Raw genomic sequence first — 20,502 nt, forward strand, 5'->3', positions numbered from 1 at the left:
CATGCCCCGCCTTACCCATCATACTTGTCGGGATTTGAATAAATTGTTAACATGCCCCGCCTTACCCATCATACTTGTTGGGATTTGAATGGAAACAGCAACAGTTAACATCCCCCGCATTACCCGTCATACTTGCCGCATACAGTCAATATTTCCTAATTAATACAACCCTCAATTTCCCGACGTTTTCAGTTTGTAACAATGATGACTTCAGTATAATAGTTCAATAAACAGAGTGGTTTTTTCTGAGCGGGACATTCAGGAATGCACTTCGAGTTAAAAGTAACCATCAAAGAAATTGCTTTGTGTGCATCAATTCACGATAGAGTGGAGCAAAACTGGTTTCAGGAAATAGCAGAAAAGCCGCCTATTTGATAAATCGTTACATAAGCAGTATGAGACATCTCCGTTATTTTCCATTTTGATGAAATGCAATAAAAGCTGAAGCAAGTTGTAACTTAACCCATAAGCATGGTTAACTTCAAGTATACTCTACCAGAGGAAGCCAGTAGGCGATAGCTACAGAAAAAAACACCTCACCGACCTGTTCTTCACAGAGGAGATATTTTTAATGCACCATGGCATTAACCCAAAGGGCTCCTTTAATGCAATACTGAAACAGGTCTTACTACTCAACATGAGAAAAATCATCGATTCGTTTTAGAAGACAATACTTGTGCCTGTTACTCAGTGCTGGTAGTGTCCATGTTTTCAATCAATATATGTCATTTTGTACAAGGCAGTTTAAAACACTTCTTAGATTTCAGCCATTCTTTCATCTTTTTTATTTCATTTCTCTAATGATCTATATGTGTTCTGTGTTCATTTTATGATCACTGCTAATTGAAAAGAATCACCAAGGAGTTAGAGAGCTTTCGTGTTTTGTTTATGAGGACTGTTGTCAGCTGACAATAGCCTCGCCATCTCTTGCACATTGCAATATATTTCCCAAAGGCAACATTAGACATTGCGTAGAAGACGTCATAGACAAAGACTGGTTTTGAATATTACAGTTTACCAATTATTACGTACTAGTATTTTAAGCCCATAATGAAAATGAATTGTCTTGGGAAGCTGGGGGGCTTTGATGTGTCAGCGTGGACATTTTCTGTTGTGGGCAGAGAGGTAGTCACGTAACAAACATTAATTTGATTGGATGTATTATTTACATTTTGAAAATAAACATGTTTACGGGCCATGTATGTTCAAAATAATCTTTTTTAATACCTCATACAATGGATCATATGGGGCTTTCTTAGTAAAGAATATCCTAGTATAATCAATATACTTATATGACATGTGTCATGAAACCTATCCAGGATAAAGTGCAGTTAATCCGACACGTGCACTACAGGTGGTTCTTGACGTATGGCAGGGGATGCAGTAATACTCATCCTTTCTTCGAATGATCTGTCATTGTTATACAGTTACTTTACTAAGTAGATTGTCAGTATTTCATTGTTCTCCATGGTAACCCAGTGTGCCATCTCTGTCGCCATCCCCATCCTGGGGAGGTCGGGTAGCCTAGTGGTTAAAGCGTTCGCTCGTCACGCCGAAGACCCGGGTTCGATTCCCGACATGGGTACAATGTGTGAAGCCCATTTCTGGTGTCCCCCGCCGTGATGTTGCTGCAATATTGCTAAAGCAGCGTAAGATTAAGCTCACTCACTCACTTTACTAAACGTGTAGATTGTCAGTATTTTATTGTTACCGGAAACATGGATGTCTTTTGAATACACACATCCCGGAAAAATCCTTCGGAGTAAGAATGTGCCTTAGCTCGGAGAAAGGAGGTCAGGGGTTTGAACCCTGGCCGCTTCAAACCGAAAGACGTTAACAGATGGTTCTTGTTGTTACCATGCATTGTCTTCAAGGATTCGCCCCATTGTCATTATACTAAGGCTACGTTGGTCATTCCTATTACACTGCATCATGGTTTCGGAGTGTGCCTGCACTATCAAACCGGTATTAGTCCGGACGAATACAAGCATCCACCCACACACTCTATGTAAGTATCAAAATCGTGAACGTAACGTTAAACCCCACCCCATCTCACTTAACCTCACCTCACGTCATTGTACCGCACGTCATTGTATGGACACATTTACCACTAGTCACACCAACTTCTAACACTTTAACTCCGAACAATTCAACACATTTTCGACTGTCAAGAGATTTAACGCTGCGTCGCTGTTGTCTGTAACACTCAATATGGAAGGCAATAGTATATCTAATTATGAATGACGGCTTTTTATAAAGATGTATGTTAGTTTACAATTGTTTATACCACAGTAACAGGTTGTTAGGAAATGATTATTTACTTGTGAGACGTGCCAGCGAGATCTAGATTATTAAATCAAAAGTTAGCTTGGCTTTAAAAGTATAACATTTTCGATATATATATATTTGTTCTGCTTCTAGAATGGACGAGAGACAATTACGCGACTTGTGGAGACACTGTAGTGGAAGGCTTGTCTGGTAGGACGTCCGTGCGCATTATATTCCAAATGAAACAGACTAATGCTGGACCATGAACAAATTACTCACAGCGGAAGTAACAGGATATTGCTTGTGCTGCAGAAAACGGCCAAGATGATCCCCGATTGGACAGTAATTCCTGTAATGTTAAGATATCCGGAACAGGAATTAACGTGACATCTTACATAACATTCTCTGACAGATGGAACAAGCTGTGGGTTGCACAGGACTGCTGGGAAATGAAGGAAAAATGAAACTTTATCTGTCAGTAATGACACGCACGAAACTCCTTCAATGGTGTATTTTCCTGTGAGTTGCAGAGCCCTACTTGTGAGCTTTCTTTCTTACACTACTTAAAGGGGTTCCCTGAATCAACGCCTTGTAGATTACAGCACGAGAAATGTTACAAAGATACTCTGATTGCTTTGACCTTGGTATCCGAGCCGTCACGTTTCCGTGATGCACAATCCTACCATGACTTGAAGAAAAAAAAATGTCAGTGTACAGTGTTAGCTGGAACTGACAAACTAGGCTTAGGAACTTTGCCTCAATGAGTGAGTAAGTGAGTGAGTGAGTGAGTTTGGTTTTACGCCGTTTTTAGCAATATTCCAGCAATATCACGGCGGGGGACACCAGAAATGGGCTTCACACATTGTACCCATGTCGGAAATCGAACCCGGGTCTTCGGCGTGGCGAGCGAACGCTTTAACCACTAGGCTACCCGACCGCCCCTTGCCTAAATGAAGTTTGATACATGACACTGCAAAACAATGAGTGAGTTGGTTGGGTTTAACGCCGCTTTGAACAGTATTCCTGTTATGTCACCGTCTGTCCGCTTCATTTGCTAGGGATGCCCAAAGTGATGAAGGTCTTAGACGTGTACCCACAATTATCGGTGTCTTGCTGGCCCAAGGGACGCAACTCTGCACCGTGTATTGCGGCGCCCTTGACGACTGGGCCACCCTTGTCCCCTAAATATAATGAACCTTTTTATCTTAAAATTCGTTATGTAGGTTTTGTAATGATATGCTGCAGTTCAACTGATCTGGTGTCCTTTGTCTGGATATAGATATCTGAAAATAATGATAATTGTATAATTCTTTGGAATAGGCCCATATGCAGCCTCAGACCTAGGGAGGCCAACAAAGCCTGACTTTGTCCATTTTGATAAATCCAATGAAATCATTTATGTCATTGAACTTTTTGTCCCTTTTGACACTAATGTGATTAACAAGATTCCGAAAAAATATGTGGACCTCTCTTTTGCCACGCTTGCATCCCAAATACCAAGTTGTCCGACTCCCCATTGTTCTCGGTGCCTTAGGTTTGGCACCCCCCAATCTGTTGACTGACAGGGGGAGAGTACCCGAGTTTGCTACCAGGAATACAGCCCTTCTGACAATCTGGGTAATGCAGAAGGATTGCAGTGTTGGGTAGTCTTCACATTCTCCTTCACGCTTCCTGGGCTGTGTGTAGAGGGGGCAAGAACCCTGAGCGGATAATAAGTCTAACCAGCCTGACTGCCAAGATCTCTCAAACCTTCATTGCTGCATTTATATATTTTAATATGTATAATATATTAATAATGATATAGCCACAAAAAATTCCATTGTCATAACAATATGTTCCAAAGCTCTTCAATTTGTACTACATCATGAGAATATGCCTCGCCGGTGTCACCCATCCCAAATACACGCAATGTTCAAGTTGTTCACCGAAAAAACATGGGAACATGTTACACAATCAATAGTCGTAAAACGCTCTTTGAAAACTTGGTAGAAAGAGCATACTCAATTAAACCTCAAACGTAGTGGAATGTAGACACCAAAGGCTGGAGATCATGGACTATTGCTCGACATAAAGGGAAAGATGACTATTGGAAAGTTCATCCACCTTGCCATACAATCCTTTGGAGAATCCTTATGCAATGATCTAACAATGAAACAGATAAGGCTGTTCCGTCGGTCTCTTTTATTTCTAGTTCCGGTGGGTAACTCAGTAGAAAGGACTTTGGCATTTGGCCGCTATTGAACGAATTTATATCATCGATATACATGAAGCTTAAAAACAAAGTCTAATCTATTTCATAAGCATGTGTTTATGAATCACCAGCAAATAGTGATGAATCCAGTTGTTAGCGAAAAGGAGGGCGTATCCTGACCAATAAAATGAAAGAAAAAACAACCCAACGTCTCCATACTATCATTATGTAAGTCGCAAATTACAGCTGACTTTATACTGAATTAGTTCCCTCAGTGATTTAATGTATTCATACGCGTGTATTGTGTGTACATTCTGTTTCTTTCTAATTACTGTCGAAAACGAGAAACGTAATTCCAGTTTGTATCTTTATGTGTTGATGCAATGATTTCTCCTCAAACTCACAAACGATGAAGATGTAGATGTCCAGCTAACATCATCGTTGAGTGGATGGTCGTTTGAAGATTTTCATGCTCTTCAAACTGATCTCTGAATACTGTCATAATCTCTAGATTGGGGTTTCAAAGGGAATGTGGATTGGATCACTTAATTCAGTTGATTAAACACGGTACATAATTGATATAAGAATATACCACGCCATACAGCATAACAGTCAAAGAGAGGTCTACGTCAAATGTGCAGGCCTTTACCTATTATCTGGATGCGGTATTGGCTGTACAGTATTATTCGCTGTGTTCACCGGAGTGCACAAAGCAAAGAAAACAAACAGAGGAAATAATTGCAGATTTTGTCTTTGCTTGAATTGCGAATGTCAAATTTGTCGTTGGTAATTGGAAGAATAGGGTAAGTAAGGTGATTATGTGCGACGGACGAGCGTGATTGATTCAGTCTGTGAGCCTGGCTAACTGCTGCAGTACATCCAGGCAACATCTGCAGCGGGCCATGGGTGACCAGCGTGATGACATCTTACTGGCAAATGCCATGTTGTTTGTCTTCTAGATGAATTCCCTTGATTGATCATTTTCTTTGATCGCAAATTGCAATTTAAAGAAGAAAGGCGTTAGATATATTTGTTATTGTTAAAATAATGACTTTTGTCCCAAAATAAAGGTGGAAGTGTTTATCTCAAAACAATTGAAAATTGCTTTGCTTATCTCTTCTTGATAATAGCATAAAGGATGACAAGAAACATGTTTTTCCTACGAGATCAACACAATGAGGTTCGACTGTATTTTCAATGCATCAGTTAAATGCTCTGTTGAAATAGAACGAAAGGTTAGAACATGACATTAACACCTCGACAAATATCAAGTAATGAACAGTTCAAGCAATCAATTTGAAAGTAACACCCAGTGAAATGAACATTGGTGGACTCATTAAGTCATGTATTAAAGCTTCTAGTTACCCGACAACCCCGCCTTCGAAGAGCAAAGAATACACAATGTGGCGAAATACGATATTCACTGTTTATTAATTTACTATTATGATAAATCACCATTTCAAATGTCATATACTTGTCGATAAGTTAATTAATGATGACTGAGTTACTTCGGTATCACATACTCTGTAATTGCTATCATGTATTTGCCATTACAATATATTGTTAATAAATATGCTTACTCATTACATGTTTATAACTTGTCCAATATTAAGATATTTCACGGAAATGACAAAGGTCTTTCATCCTCAATTTATTTATCTATCTATTTATTTATTTATTATGTATTTACTTATAATTATCTATTTTGAAAATATCACCATTTCAAATGTCACATACGTGTAGATTGATTAATATTAATGATGTCTGAGACATTACTCGGAAATGACAAATGTCTTTCATCCTCAGTATCTCATGTGTCCACCACTAGCGTCATGTACTGCCTCACCATGGACACAAACTCCGGCCCATGTACACCATGACATAAGGGACCACACGTAGGTGAATGTCAGTCCACTCGGCCTGTAGTGCATGTGCAAAACATTATCTGACAGGCAATCTGGTTCTAAGTCATGTTGGGGCACGGTTGGCCCAGGGCACGCCAGAAACCTATGATCATGAACCTATGAATCCTGGTTCGCCCCAATTATGTTTCTAGGTTTGTCAGCACCTCTCACACATCAAATTGACACGCCGTCATATAATTAGAATACTGTTAATCACGGCCTGAATCTCAACTCGCGGGTTCCCATTCCTCTCATGATCATACTGTTTTTAAGTGGACAAATATTTATGATGATTGACATAAGAGTTTCACATATATCTTGTTTTAATAAAATTTGACCAGAAATATAAAAAGACCGACTTCATTGAATCGTCAGTCATTCAGATATTGTAGCGTGGGCGGGGTAACATGCTTCACTGTGGACGGGCATATTCGGTAGTTAGGTTATAAATACTTAATCACTGTTTGATGTTTCTACTGCTTCATATTAAACTGACAACATTTGAGTTGGGGGTTTGGTTGGTGTTGAAATGGCAATACATGTTTTATGTAGGAATATTGCTGATTTCAAAGTAGGATGTATCTTGATTGCTAGTTAATGGAAGATAAGGAAAGAGCTGACAGATTTGTGAAATGTCTCTTGCGACAGGGGTTCATCCCTGATGCTGATGCTGATATGCTTGTACGATGACAGTAACAACTATTCTCGGCAACATGACGCCGGAGATAAACAACCCGGCGTGTGTGGACGATATATTTGCATCAGCGTTTTAATGGTCTCTCCCCCCCCCCCCCCCCACCCCCCCACCCCCCCCACCCACCCCCATTAGTAAGACAGCCCAGTTGTGAGACACCTTAAAACAACAAGGTCATACCTGGTTGCACATGTTAATCAGGTAATTAACCCCTATCATGAAAATGGACTTGTCTTATTATAGACAAAAGAAATGACTCAAGATGTTTGATACCCTCTTTTACTTTATTTAATTCAACATTTTAATTCATCCATCCCTTAAAATCCATTAAAATCCAGTTAAAATAAATATCACAGTTCACATCACAGTTCACATCGAGGTTGTCACACGACACTACCTTAGTCCATCTTCAGAAGTTTGCCAACAGCATCCAAGAACTGGAGTGGTGTCTTGACACCCTGGGATAGCTGATCCTTCAGTCTGGAAAGTCGATTGTCAATCTCGATGAACCTGTAGAGATTAGGATGACGATGATTCAGTGATGAATTGAGGCGACTGTGGAAACCCTCCAGGTTGTTGTTGGTCCTTGGGCCGAATGTCTGGTGATGGTTCCACAGCGAAAGAGGGAATCTGGCTTCATAATCCACCCAGTTTGTGACTATGTAGTCGTTGAATTCTTCAGCATTGGGTACATCGGGAGACTGGTTCATGGAGTCAATCCATGCATCCTGAACCTGTTGCAGAGGCAGCAGAGGCAAGGCAGCAGCTCTTCGGATCCACTGTTCCACAAGTGGGTTATCTCTGTATAAAACAGCAAGACCAAGCTCCTGTGTTTTCCGCCAAATCGCCTGGGTAAAGTGGAAGAAACACCCCTTGATGTCTGAACCTTGAAACTGGCAGCAACTTCAAAGTCCATCTGTGGTTGTTTCTTCTCTTGCTCTCTTTCTTAAGCTGCCAAGGAACTTGATTCTGCTGGTGTCTTCTGGTGGGTGGTTGTGTACAGTGAAATTTCTAACAAAATGTCCAACTGTTGTACATTTGCCAATGCAGGTCTTAACGGTACATCGCCAATGAGTACCAGTTTGTCTTACTTTGTTCTTGTAGTGGAGATATCCCTGAAAGAGGACCTGGAGAGTACCTCTTTGACTGGTAATGAACTCAACCTGCTGCAAACCTGCCATGATTGTGCATGAAATGTTCACAGACTAGGGGGAATTTATATGTGTAGTTTTATCAAAACATGCATCTCAACTTTTTTAGTAAGCTCCTACTAGCTCCTAAGTTATTTCCTGAGAATATTCAAACAGAATTACTGGCCTACTCTTATTAATTAATCCGCTAATCATGGGCTGTGACCATTGTTAAGTGGGTAGACTGGCTGTGTTAGCTAATTAATCCCACCTACTCCACTGTCTTACAATGGGTGTCTCACTAATGGGATGTCTCACTAATGGGATGTAACCGTTTTAATAATATAACACGTCCCATTTGAATTCTGGAAACCCAAAAGTCCAGAAACTCTAGGGTCTTTTCCCAGTCTCGGTCAAAGGTATTTACAAAAATAAGCATGCTTTTTTTCATGGGAACATACAAAGGAAGAAAAAATGAAAAAAAAAAAGTTCAAAAACTCAATATTTACACGACTGGGAAAAGACCGTAGAGTTTCTGGACTTTTGGGTTTCCAGAATTAAAATGGGACGTGTTATATTATACTTTGTATTGTAGATTCATTTGAATGCTATGGAATAAATATCTTCAATATCTATCGTATCAATTACTTTCCAAGATAAGATAAGCTGCATATTAAGTCCCGCATATTGGATATGGATGGAAGGTAACGATTCACAAAGAATAGTGACTATAGACAGCTATTTGACGTCCTGTACTCAAAGAAAATGTATTGCAATGCATTGTCACTGTTACTGGCTTGCTGGGGTAGTTCTTAACAAACCTTTATCTTTAGAAGATGATATTATTTAGATATATTTGGTGTGTAACCAAACTACAAAAGATTTTACTGGAGAGCAATTTTAACATACATGTGTAACAGAAAATTTGGAAGATATCCTTTGACCTACAAAAGTGGGATATGGAGATGATAAGAATAAGAATCGACAAACATTGTGTCGGTTTATTGGAGTGTGAACATTAGAGATTGCTAACCAGCGTACGGACGTTGCAAGTTCCAAACGCGCGCAAAGTGAAAGTCACTTCTTTATTAAAGATTGAAAAAATCGATATTGAAATCTGAAGAATTTTATAATACAGCTACAAGGACTATGTTATTATTGTGACCGTATGAATGTGCAGCTCGCCGTCAGCTCAAACGTGAAAGGGCCATACGGTCTAACACAAATCACCGTCAGTGCTTTGACAAATGGGTGACAACTTAGGCTTGGCCATAATCCACTGTCAAATCTCCAGTAAACAACATTCCCATAGCTGCCTTCCTTTGAAGTTATTTTGCGTGTTTAACAAGTTCACTAAATTATCTGAAATGCCTTGATCTAAGGCAAAACAATGACGTAAATCATCTCGAACATCTTCTGATGTTGCGATTTAACGTAAGGCAACTGCTTTTAAGCAGATAACGGAGCAATAAAATGTTTCTTCTACGACGCTACATTTTTAATATTTGCTTGAATGGCTGGACGGAAGCAACACAAACACCAAGTCCTCCTCATATCTTCATGTACTAAAACCGTAATCACGACAAAATCAGTTTACAGCAGGTTTTCTGTATCAATCATTTACAGTCTCTAAAGCACTTCACCAGGACAGCAGTGGTGGGCCGTGTTATATATGATGCAAAAAGCTTAAGTCTCCCCTCGAATCAGCACATTACAAAACGGATGTTCCAAATGAACCCAGAGGCATCCGTGGGCTTAACGAATCAAAATCTATCACCACCTTACCACGTTTTATTTCTATCGCCGGAACGGGGATTGGTGCATGAAATTTCTCATAAAGGACACTCTCCAGGTCTTTGCTTAATGAAAGCCTAATGCAGCAAGCATCTAACAAAGCGTATATTTACATGGCTTTACTAAAAGGACAAGACACATATCGTGTTTTATGTGTCCCAGCACAAATATAAACAGATCATCTCCTTCGCTTGAACGTTGTTTTGGGAAACTTCTGAAAAATCATGTTTAAAAACTACAAAGTTTAAAGTTTATCTCAGTGGGATACATCTGCTTCCTATTACACATATTGAAGATTGCATCGTATTCCGTTCTATAAATTCTGATTAAACGTTTCGCTAAGCTGGACACAAAGTATTTAAATTTGAATATGTCTACAAGAGGCAAGCTTATAAACTCGCGGGATACGTAAATCACCGAAGTGAGTGAGTGAGTGAGTGAGTGAGTGAGTGAGTGGGCGGGCGGGCGGGTGGCATGGGCTGGTGAGTGAGTGTTTTACTTTGTAGCTTACTATCTCAAGTTTAAAGGATTTAGTTGGAGTACTTTTATACGTCACATTTGAGGTGACTGTCAGACGATCACACATATATATTTGACTGTGTTGGACATTGTGTCATTCTCATTTGGACAAATCTTTGTTTTTCATTCATGAACTTTTGGATTCGTTTCTAAAGATGTAGCTGTATTACATCAAGGGTCTGAATATTTCTGAGAATGTTAGCGTGAAAAGTGTAGTTGTACGTGTGCAAGATATTTGCATGGGAAAGTATGTGTCTGATTGGAATGAACGGTTATGCATGCCTGGCGGAAGAACGGGTAGTAACAAATTACGTACGTATAGAATGTTTAAAGATGGGTATGGATGTGAAAGTTATGTAAGTATGTATATGCCTCGTTCTTACCGCTCTGCCTTCTCCAAATTTAGATCAGGTACTGCTCCTCTGAAGTTGGAAACAGGCAGATATACGAATATGAATGTGAATGAAAGAGAGTGTTTTCAGTGTAAGGAAAGTATTGAAGATGAATGTCATGTATTACTTGATTGCCCTGTGTACGATGATTTGCGTGAAAGTTTATACGAAAAGGTGAGTTTTAGCTATCCCAACTTTCTAGAGTTATGCAATACGGATAAACTTATTGTACTTTTTAAATTTTATGTATATTTTACAGCCAAAACCTGCTTTTTAATTCTCCAACGAAGAAAAGATATTTTATATGGCTAGTTACGGGTAGTATATTTTCATACCCCTTTTACACTAATATGTTTAACATGTACACACTGTGATACTTTTTAAGTCTCCCGTAACCCTTAACGGGTGGCTCACTTTTATGTCCTTTTATATGTATTTATGTAATTATTTCTGCGAGGTGAGACTCAAATAAACAATCTGTCTGTCTGTCTGTCTGTATTACTAGTGCAGCGGTCAGTGTCTAGCCTGATGAAGCCAGGTCCACACGCTTGGGTTTAATCGATCACTGATAAAATTGGGTCATAATTGCGAACAACACCTGTGTGTTCTTCATGTAATGAAGCAGTCTCGGTTTCACGTATCAAAATAGCTCTGTGAATGGGAATTTGAAGGCTCTACTTGTATGTTTTCTTCTGGTACGAAAACCTAGACCTGACTAACATTTTGATCTGTGGGTGATAGTGTGATGATATCAGAACCTTTCTGTCAAACAACGCTGATCTTATCAACTCTACGACCCCATCATGCATGACAAGTGTTAAAAACCCTACAAGACAGACGGCCAGGCGACCCACAACAGTCATGATAAAACTGAATACGTAAATTATGTGCCAGACAGTCGAGCAGGTGGAGGAAAATTTCATTCAGCCCGACAGAAAAGTTACCAGCCACGGGCAGGTGGGCAAGCAGTTATTTCCGACACTGTGCATGACCCCTTAACAACTACCATTGCACTTCCAGCACCGTGAGCCATGTCCGCTACACCCACGCCAACTACAATCATGTCGAGGAGGGCTTTATTTTAATGTCGTCAGTCCGAATCTCCAAAGACATCGGACGTTCCTGTAACAATTATAGGTTGCAGGGAGATAGTAGGTCACTACGCAAAGTCAACACAAGTAATGACATTTGAACAGCCGCAAATGAAAGTGTTTTCTCAGCAAATACCAAAGATAAATTGCTTTCAAATGTTCTGTAGATAAATGAAAATAGACAAACAAGGCCTAAATAGGGCGGGTCGGAGTAATCTGCTAGAAATGTTTTTTCTAGGTGATTTGTTTTTAATCCGATAATAGAAGCACACCACATGAAACAGCATGAATCGCCTTGTGAATAGTATCGGTTTGTAAAGGGACTATGAAGGCAGCCATATACATACACAATCCTCAGCAGTACTTCGCACGAGACCATGACACTGTTAATATGCCCTTTACAATATACGAACACACTTTTAAGTGTCGACGAGGAAAATGATAAATATTAGAGAATATTAAGTGAGCGTCACTGATTTTAAGACATGTGTCTGAGGTGTATGTGTCTTTCCTGAGCAAACATAGGTGGAGTCGGACACAAGTCTCGTTAGATGAGTGTGGCATACTCAATACTGTAGGTTGGTATTAATGATAAGTTGTATGCAAGCAGTGGTAATGGTTATAGAGGCAACGTGCTGTGAATGCATGATAAGTTGTATGCAAGCAGTAGTAATGGTTATAGAGGGAAGGTGCTGTGAATGCATGATAAGTTGTATGCAAGCAGTGGTAATGGTTTATAGAGGTAGCGTGCTGTGAATGCAACCACATCCACGACAGAAGATATAATACTGACCACGATGTCACAAGTACAAATCATGCCAGAGAAACAACATCACACTTGTGGTTAGTGAGGGAGTGTATCATAATTTTAATTTTAAGTGTATATTGTATGTCACGCGGCGCTAATAAGATAACAAAATGACGTTAAAGTGGCAAGCAATGCTTTTAGAATACTCTGATTGACAGAGGCTAGGTAGTAAATAAAGTAAAAAAAACTCTTTCCATATCCAATAGACATCTCTGCACAAAGCAGAGTCGCTTGTACAATTCCGACTATAAAATGAGCATGTGTTTATAAATAACTATCAAATAGTAATGATACCAGGGGTTTGCGTGAAGGTGAGCGTATCCTGCCCCACCGGTGGTATCCGTCACATACACATGCAAAGACAAGTCAATTGTTCACCTGAAAAAATCGTGGGAACAAATGGTACAAGTCAAAATAGGGATTTGCATCCGGTATCATTTTTGCCATTGATGCGTCAAATTTGGAAATATCCTCCACATGTCTACCATAAACAATGCCTTGTCTACTGTCCAAAGAAAGAAATGTCCATTCCGCAAACACTGAGTAATCATACGGCGTGTGTACAAGCTCATCAGCATTACACAATCCATGCATCATGCAAAGTAGGAAACAATTATAGTTCAACTGTGAGACAACTGACGCTGGATCCGACTCGTATGGGGTTACATGCAACAATTCGACGACGATTTCTGAACCTCAGACCGTCTTTACTTAAGAAACATATCTGATATGAGACAAGGCATTGTATTCATTCTACAGTCTCTGTTCATCTGTCAATTATACAAATTAGATACACAGCACTATCATTGTCTGAAACATCAAGCTACACCGACTTTTAAATATCACAGTAGGGGTCATCATTGTAGTCTGTAACAAACATTCAGAACATATAACAGAACCCACTCAGTATTGTCTTACGGCAGATATATATTTTGGAAAGTTCTACTCTAATGTTTGTTATTACATTACAAGAAATAAATGAGTGACACAAAAGCACTGTATTGAATTTGGGATTTGTTTTTACAGAGATTCATGAACATGATATCAAACGATTGTAAGTAGCGACCGTAATGCCAAATGACTTGGGAAATATTTTTTTCTTTATTGTCTGGATATTGAGTAACGAAATGAAATCTACTTTTTAAAGAAATGAGCTCTCTTAACTACTCTTTTTGTTACATCGCAGTACAATTATTTATTAAACGATGATTGGAAATGCATTACATTGTTTCTGTTGAGATTCAGTAGAAGTTCATTGCATTGTATTTGGACAATGATTAGTTATCAGGAATGTAGTACTATTTCATGTAAGCAGTGTTGAGGAAGTAATAATATTTTGATGCTCGAATTATTTGTTAACTACAGGAATAGCGTGGATGGATATCAAGCATTATCAAAGCGGTGAACATTCTGTGATGTGCAAGTGATGCTGGACTGGTCTGGCACAAGCTGGTTTGACTATATAATTAGTGGGGCGGGCGCGTCCCTGTCTCACCTCACATGTCATCTCACATTACACCAGGACCAGCTTTTGTGTGAAGATCATATTCAACCCTGGTTTCCTGGCTTAGGACTATCTCGGAAACCTAACCACTGCTGCAGATAGATGAAGATATCATCATCACCGACTTTTGCTATCACAAGGGTTTTTGTGTTTGACACTGACCACTGCTATCATGTTATACAGTGCCATTGCATATTGTATAACCACTCAATTGTGTACTGTCATTGAAATTGCTGTGCAGCTTTTTGTGGTGATTTGTGAATCTAGTTACTTGTGTAATACAACTGCTGATTGTATACCATTTGTTGTTTGTTTGTTGGTTTCACGCTACATTCGCTTGTAAACCTACAAGGTTATCAAAGTGTTTCAATTCTGGAATCGACACGTAACAATTGTTATTAGAAGAGGTAACTGATCTATTAAACGAACCCTGTCTCTGAACACGAGCTTGGGTGTAGGTAAAAGATCGATTTCAACAAAACTTACAGATACTTCACGGTTCAATGCTGGGGTCAGAGTGATGCGGGTTGTGAACATTTACCCCAAAACCACGTGCCAGTGAGCGGTGCTTTCAAACTAGAGCAAATATGGGATTCGAACACGGATCAGGGACTAACTCCTGTTCCCAGTAGGTGATGTAGCAAACGGTTTAAGGATATTACCGTTAACTTCTTTAAGTGGCCTTTAGAAGTTGGATATTACCCTGTTGCACCTAGATCAAGTATGAGTCTTGTCTTGATTGCGAGACATTACTGGCTGAACCAATAAAGGTTAATTGACTCAAGGTTTATTCAGTTTATGACAGCTCTCAAAGACCAACATAGATCAAGAGGATAGAACAAAGTGTCCATTAAACCATAAATCATTATCATGTATATCTAGCACCGAATATATCCTGTACAGCAAGCATATTGCCTAATATATCTTGTATAGCATAAGGCGAATGGACACACTAAACTGTGCTGTTACATGAGGTCGATTTTAATGGTTGGACAGCCTGCGATGTCGACAAGAGTTGTCGTTATTTCTTTGACGTTTAAACGTCAATAACTCACGCCAGATGAGAATTTTATTGCTCACTTGTGAAAGTCTGTCAACAGCTAAACTCTACTGTCTATAGACTTTATTGATCTACTGCGAAATATTGCTCTTGTGAGGGAACCTTTATTGGAATAGCAGCGGTCGAAGTTCAAAGACACAAATTTGTTTTTATTCAAACCGACAATCTTAACACAGGACTTAATGAAATGAAATCAACGCCTTAACGTTTTCATTTGACCATAAATCACTTCTGGTGTTAGTGTTAACAAGAGAGATTTAACACAAAATTCTCCTGTTCCATTTTACAGCTGTTCCGGGCAGAAGCAAATTGCTCAAGTGACTCGTTGAGGAATACTTGTGATTGGTTGAAAGTGCTTGATAAATGTAGTAGTCAATAACCATCTCTCTGTCTGGTGTAAATATGTGATTGGTTCATTGCGTGTGGGGGCTGCCATGGACGTCACTGGGTGGCACAACGTGTATGAATGTTTAATTCACTCTGGTATACGTAGAGTTAAATGATGGATTCATTATGAAATGGCAAGGATAGAACATAGTTCTTCCAGCGGGCCGCAGCAACTTACAATCATTGTATTGATTCCGACTGTAATATAAATTGTAAAATACCCTCCTTGGGATAAAGCAATCTGCCATTCGATGTGGGAACTGATGGTTTGCCTATATATCGCGGTGATTCAGTATGAAGGAAAAGATTACAAATGCAAACGTATTCGTTTACAATTTGTTATCTTCATTTGGTTAAAAAATGTTTTGTATACCACGCAGGCTCTATGTTTTGACTTGCAATATTGTTCTTACAAACCTATATATTTGGGAATAATGCTTTGGATAATGTTTCAATATTTATTGAATGCTAGGTGACATGCCATTTTGAAAATGTAATTGTATGCTACACACAATAAACCATACCATGTTGCAGGAGTTTTAAGATGATTATATCAACAACCAAGTTTTACTCTGCTTGTAATGTGGGCGATATAAAATATTAATTAATACGACGAATATAACTATATAATTCTTTAATGCGAATACGAGTGTTCCCAAGTGTCAATTCAAGTTTCACAAGCTACAGTTGCAATTGAGACGTCGATACCAAATCAATCACACATGCAATTAAATTATCAAGTTCTCTGAAAGACCGGTTTCAAATAGGTCTGGAACTACACCCACCTAACCTATCGATATAAGGCTTCCCAGGTCTAAACGATACCGCCAATTCATAGGAGCAAATAATTGCGATCGAGTTTGTACCTCTCCTCATTGAGGAACTCTCAGTGTAGTGCATGTTCCAACGTTAGAACAGGCTAGCTCGCTACACGCTGTTTCGCAGGGACATGCTGACTACAACAGCCAGGCGAAAACAAGAGCCATCGATTACCATACAGACGCAACACTTCTACCCACGTTATTGTTCAGTAACGTGTTCAAACAAATCCTTATTACCATACGATTTATATGGATAAATAAGAAATGCCAAACCCCTGCTATAATTACTGTGATAACAACAGCACGGATACAACAATTAAGCATCAATTGTTTGTTTATTATCCTTCCATGGTTTCCATAAATTGCACCTCATCACGCAGGGTCAAGTATTGGCTTGTGCAGGGTGAGCGAAAGCCCCGTAAACAGTTTAACTCGTTTATGAGCCTGGCATCAGGATTATCCATTAGGCAGGTGTTACAGGGGAGCACAAGAGCTTCTCATCTGCCTCGTCTAGGATACTTTTAACACTGGTAATGACTGCATTAATAGAGATACAGACTATGCATACTAGATTATTGTTAGCCTTAAATGTAATTATATGTGGTGAAAGGCTGTGCGTGCAATACAAGTTGATGGACTGCAGTAAAAATAATTCAATCTTCCTTGATTATTTAAGAGAAATGTTTCTATAGGACTTCAACCAACGTCATCAGGGGAACAGTCTCCTAAAACGATCTATTTCATGTTCAGGACAACAGTATTGTCACAATACCGGAGGTTACGTAAATGTTTTCCCCCTAAAAATGAACTGTCTAGGCAGTAGTACTGTATTGTTAATAGTAACATGAACATGAACATAAAGGGTGCATATGTTAAAAAGAAAATGGCTTTGAGGGTTTTATGCGCTTTTATTACATTGAAATAGCGTGTACCGTCTCATCAATACCTATGCCTGGCTGTGTAGAAGGTGAGTAGTTATTTTGACTGTGTTTGTGACGTGTGAGTGTTGCCTTTGTAATAATCAGGGGAACACTTCAATTGCATTTTGATGTGTTTGTGACCGCTGGGGCACGTTGCGCTCACCTATTCGCGAACACCTTGTATTATCACTACATCAAGGCGATTCATAAACACATGTACGATCTAGTCGGAATGGTACACTGGCCTTTTCTTTAATCTGAGATGCCTTATGAAGGATCATCATGAATATGGTTTTGGCGCTTTTATTTATTTGATTTGGGGCAACGACCAACACGGATTTACCTCTGTCTGATTTATATCACCTAAATCATTAAGTTTGAGGCCGCACACCAAGGATCGTAATGTGGGGAATATGGAACATTCTAAACCAGTGTATCGCGACGTCTAACATATCCGACCGCCTCCGTGGTCCAGTGGTAGAGCGTCCGCCCGGAGAGCGGAAGGTCCGGGGTTCGATCCCCGGCCGCGTCATACCAAAAGACGTTAAAGGATGGTACTTGTTGTTACCCTGTCTGACGCTCGGCAATAAGGGGCTAGAACAAGGACTGGTCGGCTCGGAGTCAGTATACTGTGTCTGAGTGGGGTATTCATGTTAAACTGCGGCATGGTATCTCAGTGGGCTAGCACTATAAATCGGCATCAGTCCGGATTAGTACAAGCTGCCACATAAACACACACACGTACATGCACGTCGCTGCAATAATCTTGGACGCGACGTTAAACCCCATTCCACCACCATCTAACATACCCAACTGTGGACAACAAGTCAATGTCCTTTGCATCACTCAGCCTCCCACGCACCTGTATTTGTAGCTTGGATGCTGAACAGGGTTCGTAACTCACCCCTACGACGGTGTGCTAGTGGTGTATGAGTGAGTTTAAGTTTAACGTCACATCGGCAATATTTCAACCATATCGTGAAGAGAAAAAATTGTCATTTAAAATATATATTTTAACTGTATAAAATTCTGTCGGTAAAGGACAGTATAATAACTAGAATATCACAGGTTTACGTAAAACAAGTTGAGAGCATGTAAAAATAATTAGCCAGCGGTGTATGATGTACTGCCAAACTATGACAGTGTGATCTATTGGAGGAGATTTGATATGAAGACATATATCACATGGTTACTCTTATACTATTTAATTGGACTGCAGGTTGACAGTGATAAAACCTATAATATTTGCTCAAATCGATCAATTATGTTGCATAATTTGTTAAATTATTAAAAGAAACACCAGTTAAATTGTTAAAAAGAAGAATAACTTTATATATTTTGTTATAAAATGAAAATGTTTTCAAATATTTCATATTTTTTGTATGTGTCATGTAATTAAAACTGGTATGCCAGTGAAATATGATTCATGTGTCTCGTGGCCTGACATAAAAGTATGTGACGGGGATGCGTCAACAGAACATGTAACACATACAATCGTCATAAAATAGAATAATTGGCCCCTTAATTCCTTTGAATATATAGGACTGGGCTATTTCTAATCCTGCCCGAGCATCATTAAATCTGGGGGAGAATTGCTTCCGCTGTGTTAGTGCAGTCTGTTTCCTCAGAGTAAATGTCTTTCATCATTCGTATACTTCAAGTTTTTGGATTAATATAAACCACAAGAACGCATCGGATATATCGGTACTCTGGTCAGAGTCCTTTAAAGACTCCTTCATCATACAGTCTTGTATTAGATTGAGATGAATTGAAGCCTGTATTGAGTAATAATAGTATCTCTAGATGGGGATGAAAGGATTCTGCTTCTGAGGGAGGTACTAATGTTAATATTGAAACATATCAGATGGAGATTAACTTTTATTACTGAAACATTTAATAGTTGTATGCTTAACATTCCGAATAGACAATTTGAAGATATTTTATTGACAAAACTGATTGGTAATAGAAATAAGTGATACGATTTGGACAAACATTTCTGTTGTTTTATAGTTACAATTACATTAATAGAGTCCAAGAAAAAGGTGGAAAGACGGCCATTTTGAAAAATGCGTGTGTATGTGTGTGTGTGTGTGTGTGTGTGTGTGTGTGTGTGTGTGTGTGTGTGTGTGTGTTTGTGTGTGTTTGTGTGTGTGTGAAAACAATGAATGTATCTAACTGAAAATGGAATCTTACAATGAAATGCTTTGTTAGTAGGAAGAGTAATGACAGGAATTTTTAGTCTTCACATTATACATTTGGACAGTTGACATGCTGTTAGAATCGATTCAGTGACTGTTTGTCTTCACATTATTCATTTGGACACTTTACATATTGTTAGCATCGATTCAGTGACTGTTTGTCTTCACATTATACATTTGGACACTTTACATCTTGTTAGCATCCATTCAGTGACTATTTGTCTTCACATTATACATTTGGACACTTTACATGTTGTTAGCATCGATTCAGTGACTGTTTGTCTTCACATTATACATTTGGACACTTTACATGTTGTTAGCATCGATTCAGTGACTGTTTGTCTTCACATTATACATTTGGACACTTTACATATTGTTAGCATCGATTCAGTGACTGTTTGTCTTCACATTATACATTTGGACACTTTACATGTTGTTATCATCGATTAAGTGACTGTTTGTCTTCACATTATACATTTGGACACTTTACATATTGTTAGCATCGATTCAGTGACTGTTTGTCTTCAAATTATACATTTGGACACTTTACATATTGTTAGCATCGATTCAGTGACTGTTTGTCTTCACATTATTCATTTGGACACTTTACATGTTGTTAGCATCGATTCAGTGACTGTTTGTCTTCACATTATACATTTGGACACTTTACATGTTGTTAGCATCGATTCAGTGACTGTTTGACTTCACATTATTCATTTGGACACTTTACATATTGTTAGCATCCATTCAGTGACTGTTTGTCTTCACATTATACATTTGGACACTTTACATGTTGTTAGCATCGATTCAGTGACTGTTTG

The sequence above is a fragment of the Haliotis cracherodii genome, unplaced genomic scaffold (assembly GCF_022045235.1).
Source record: "Haliotis cracherodii isolate W230 unplaced genomic scaffold, xgHalCrac1.p SCAF_8, whole genome shotgun sequence".
NCBI lineage: Eukaryota > Metazoa > Mollusca > Gastropoda > Lepetellida > Haliotidae > Haliotis > Haliotis cracherodii.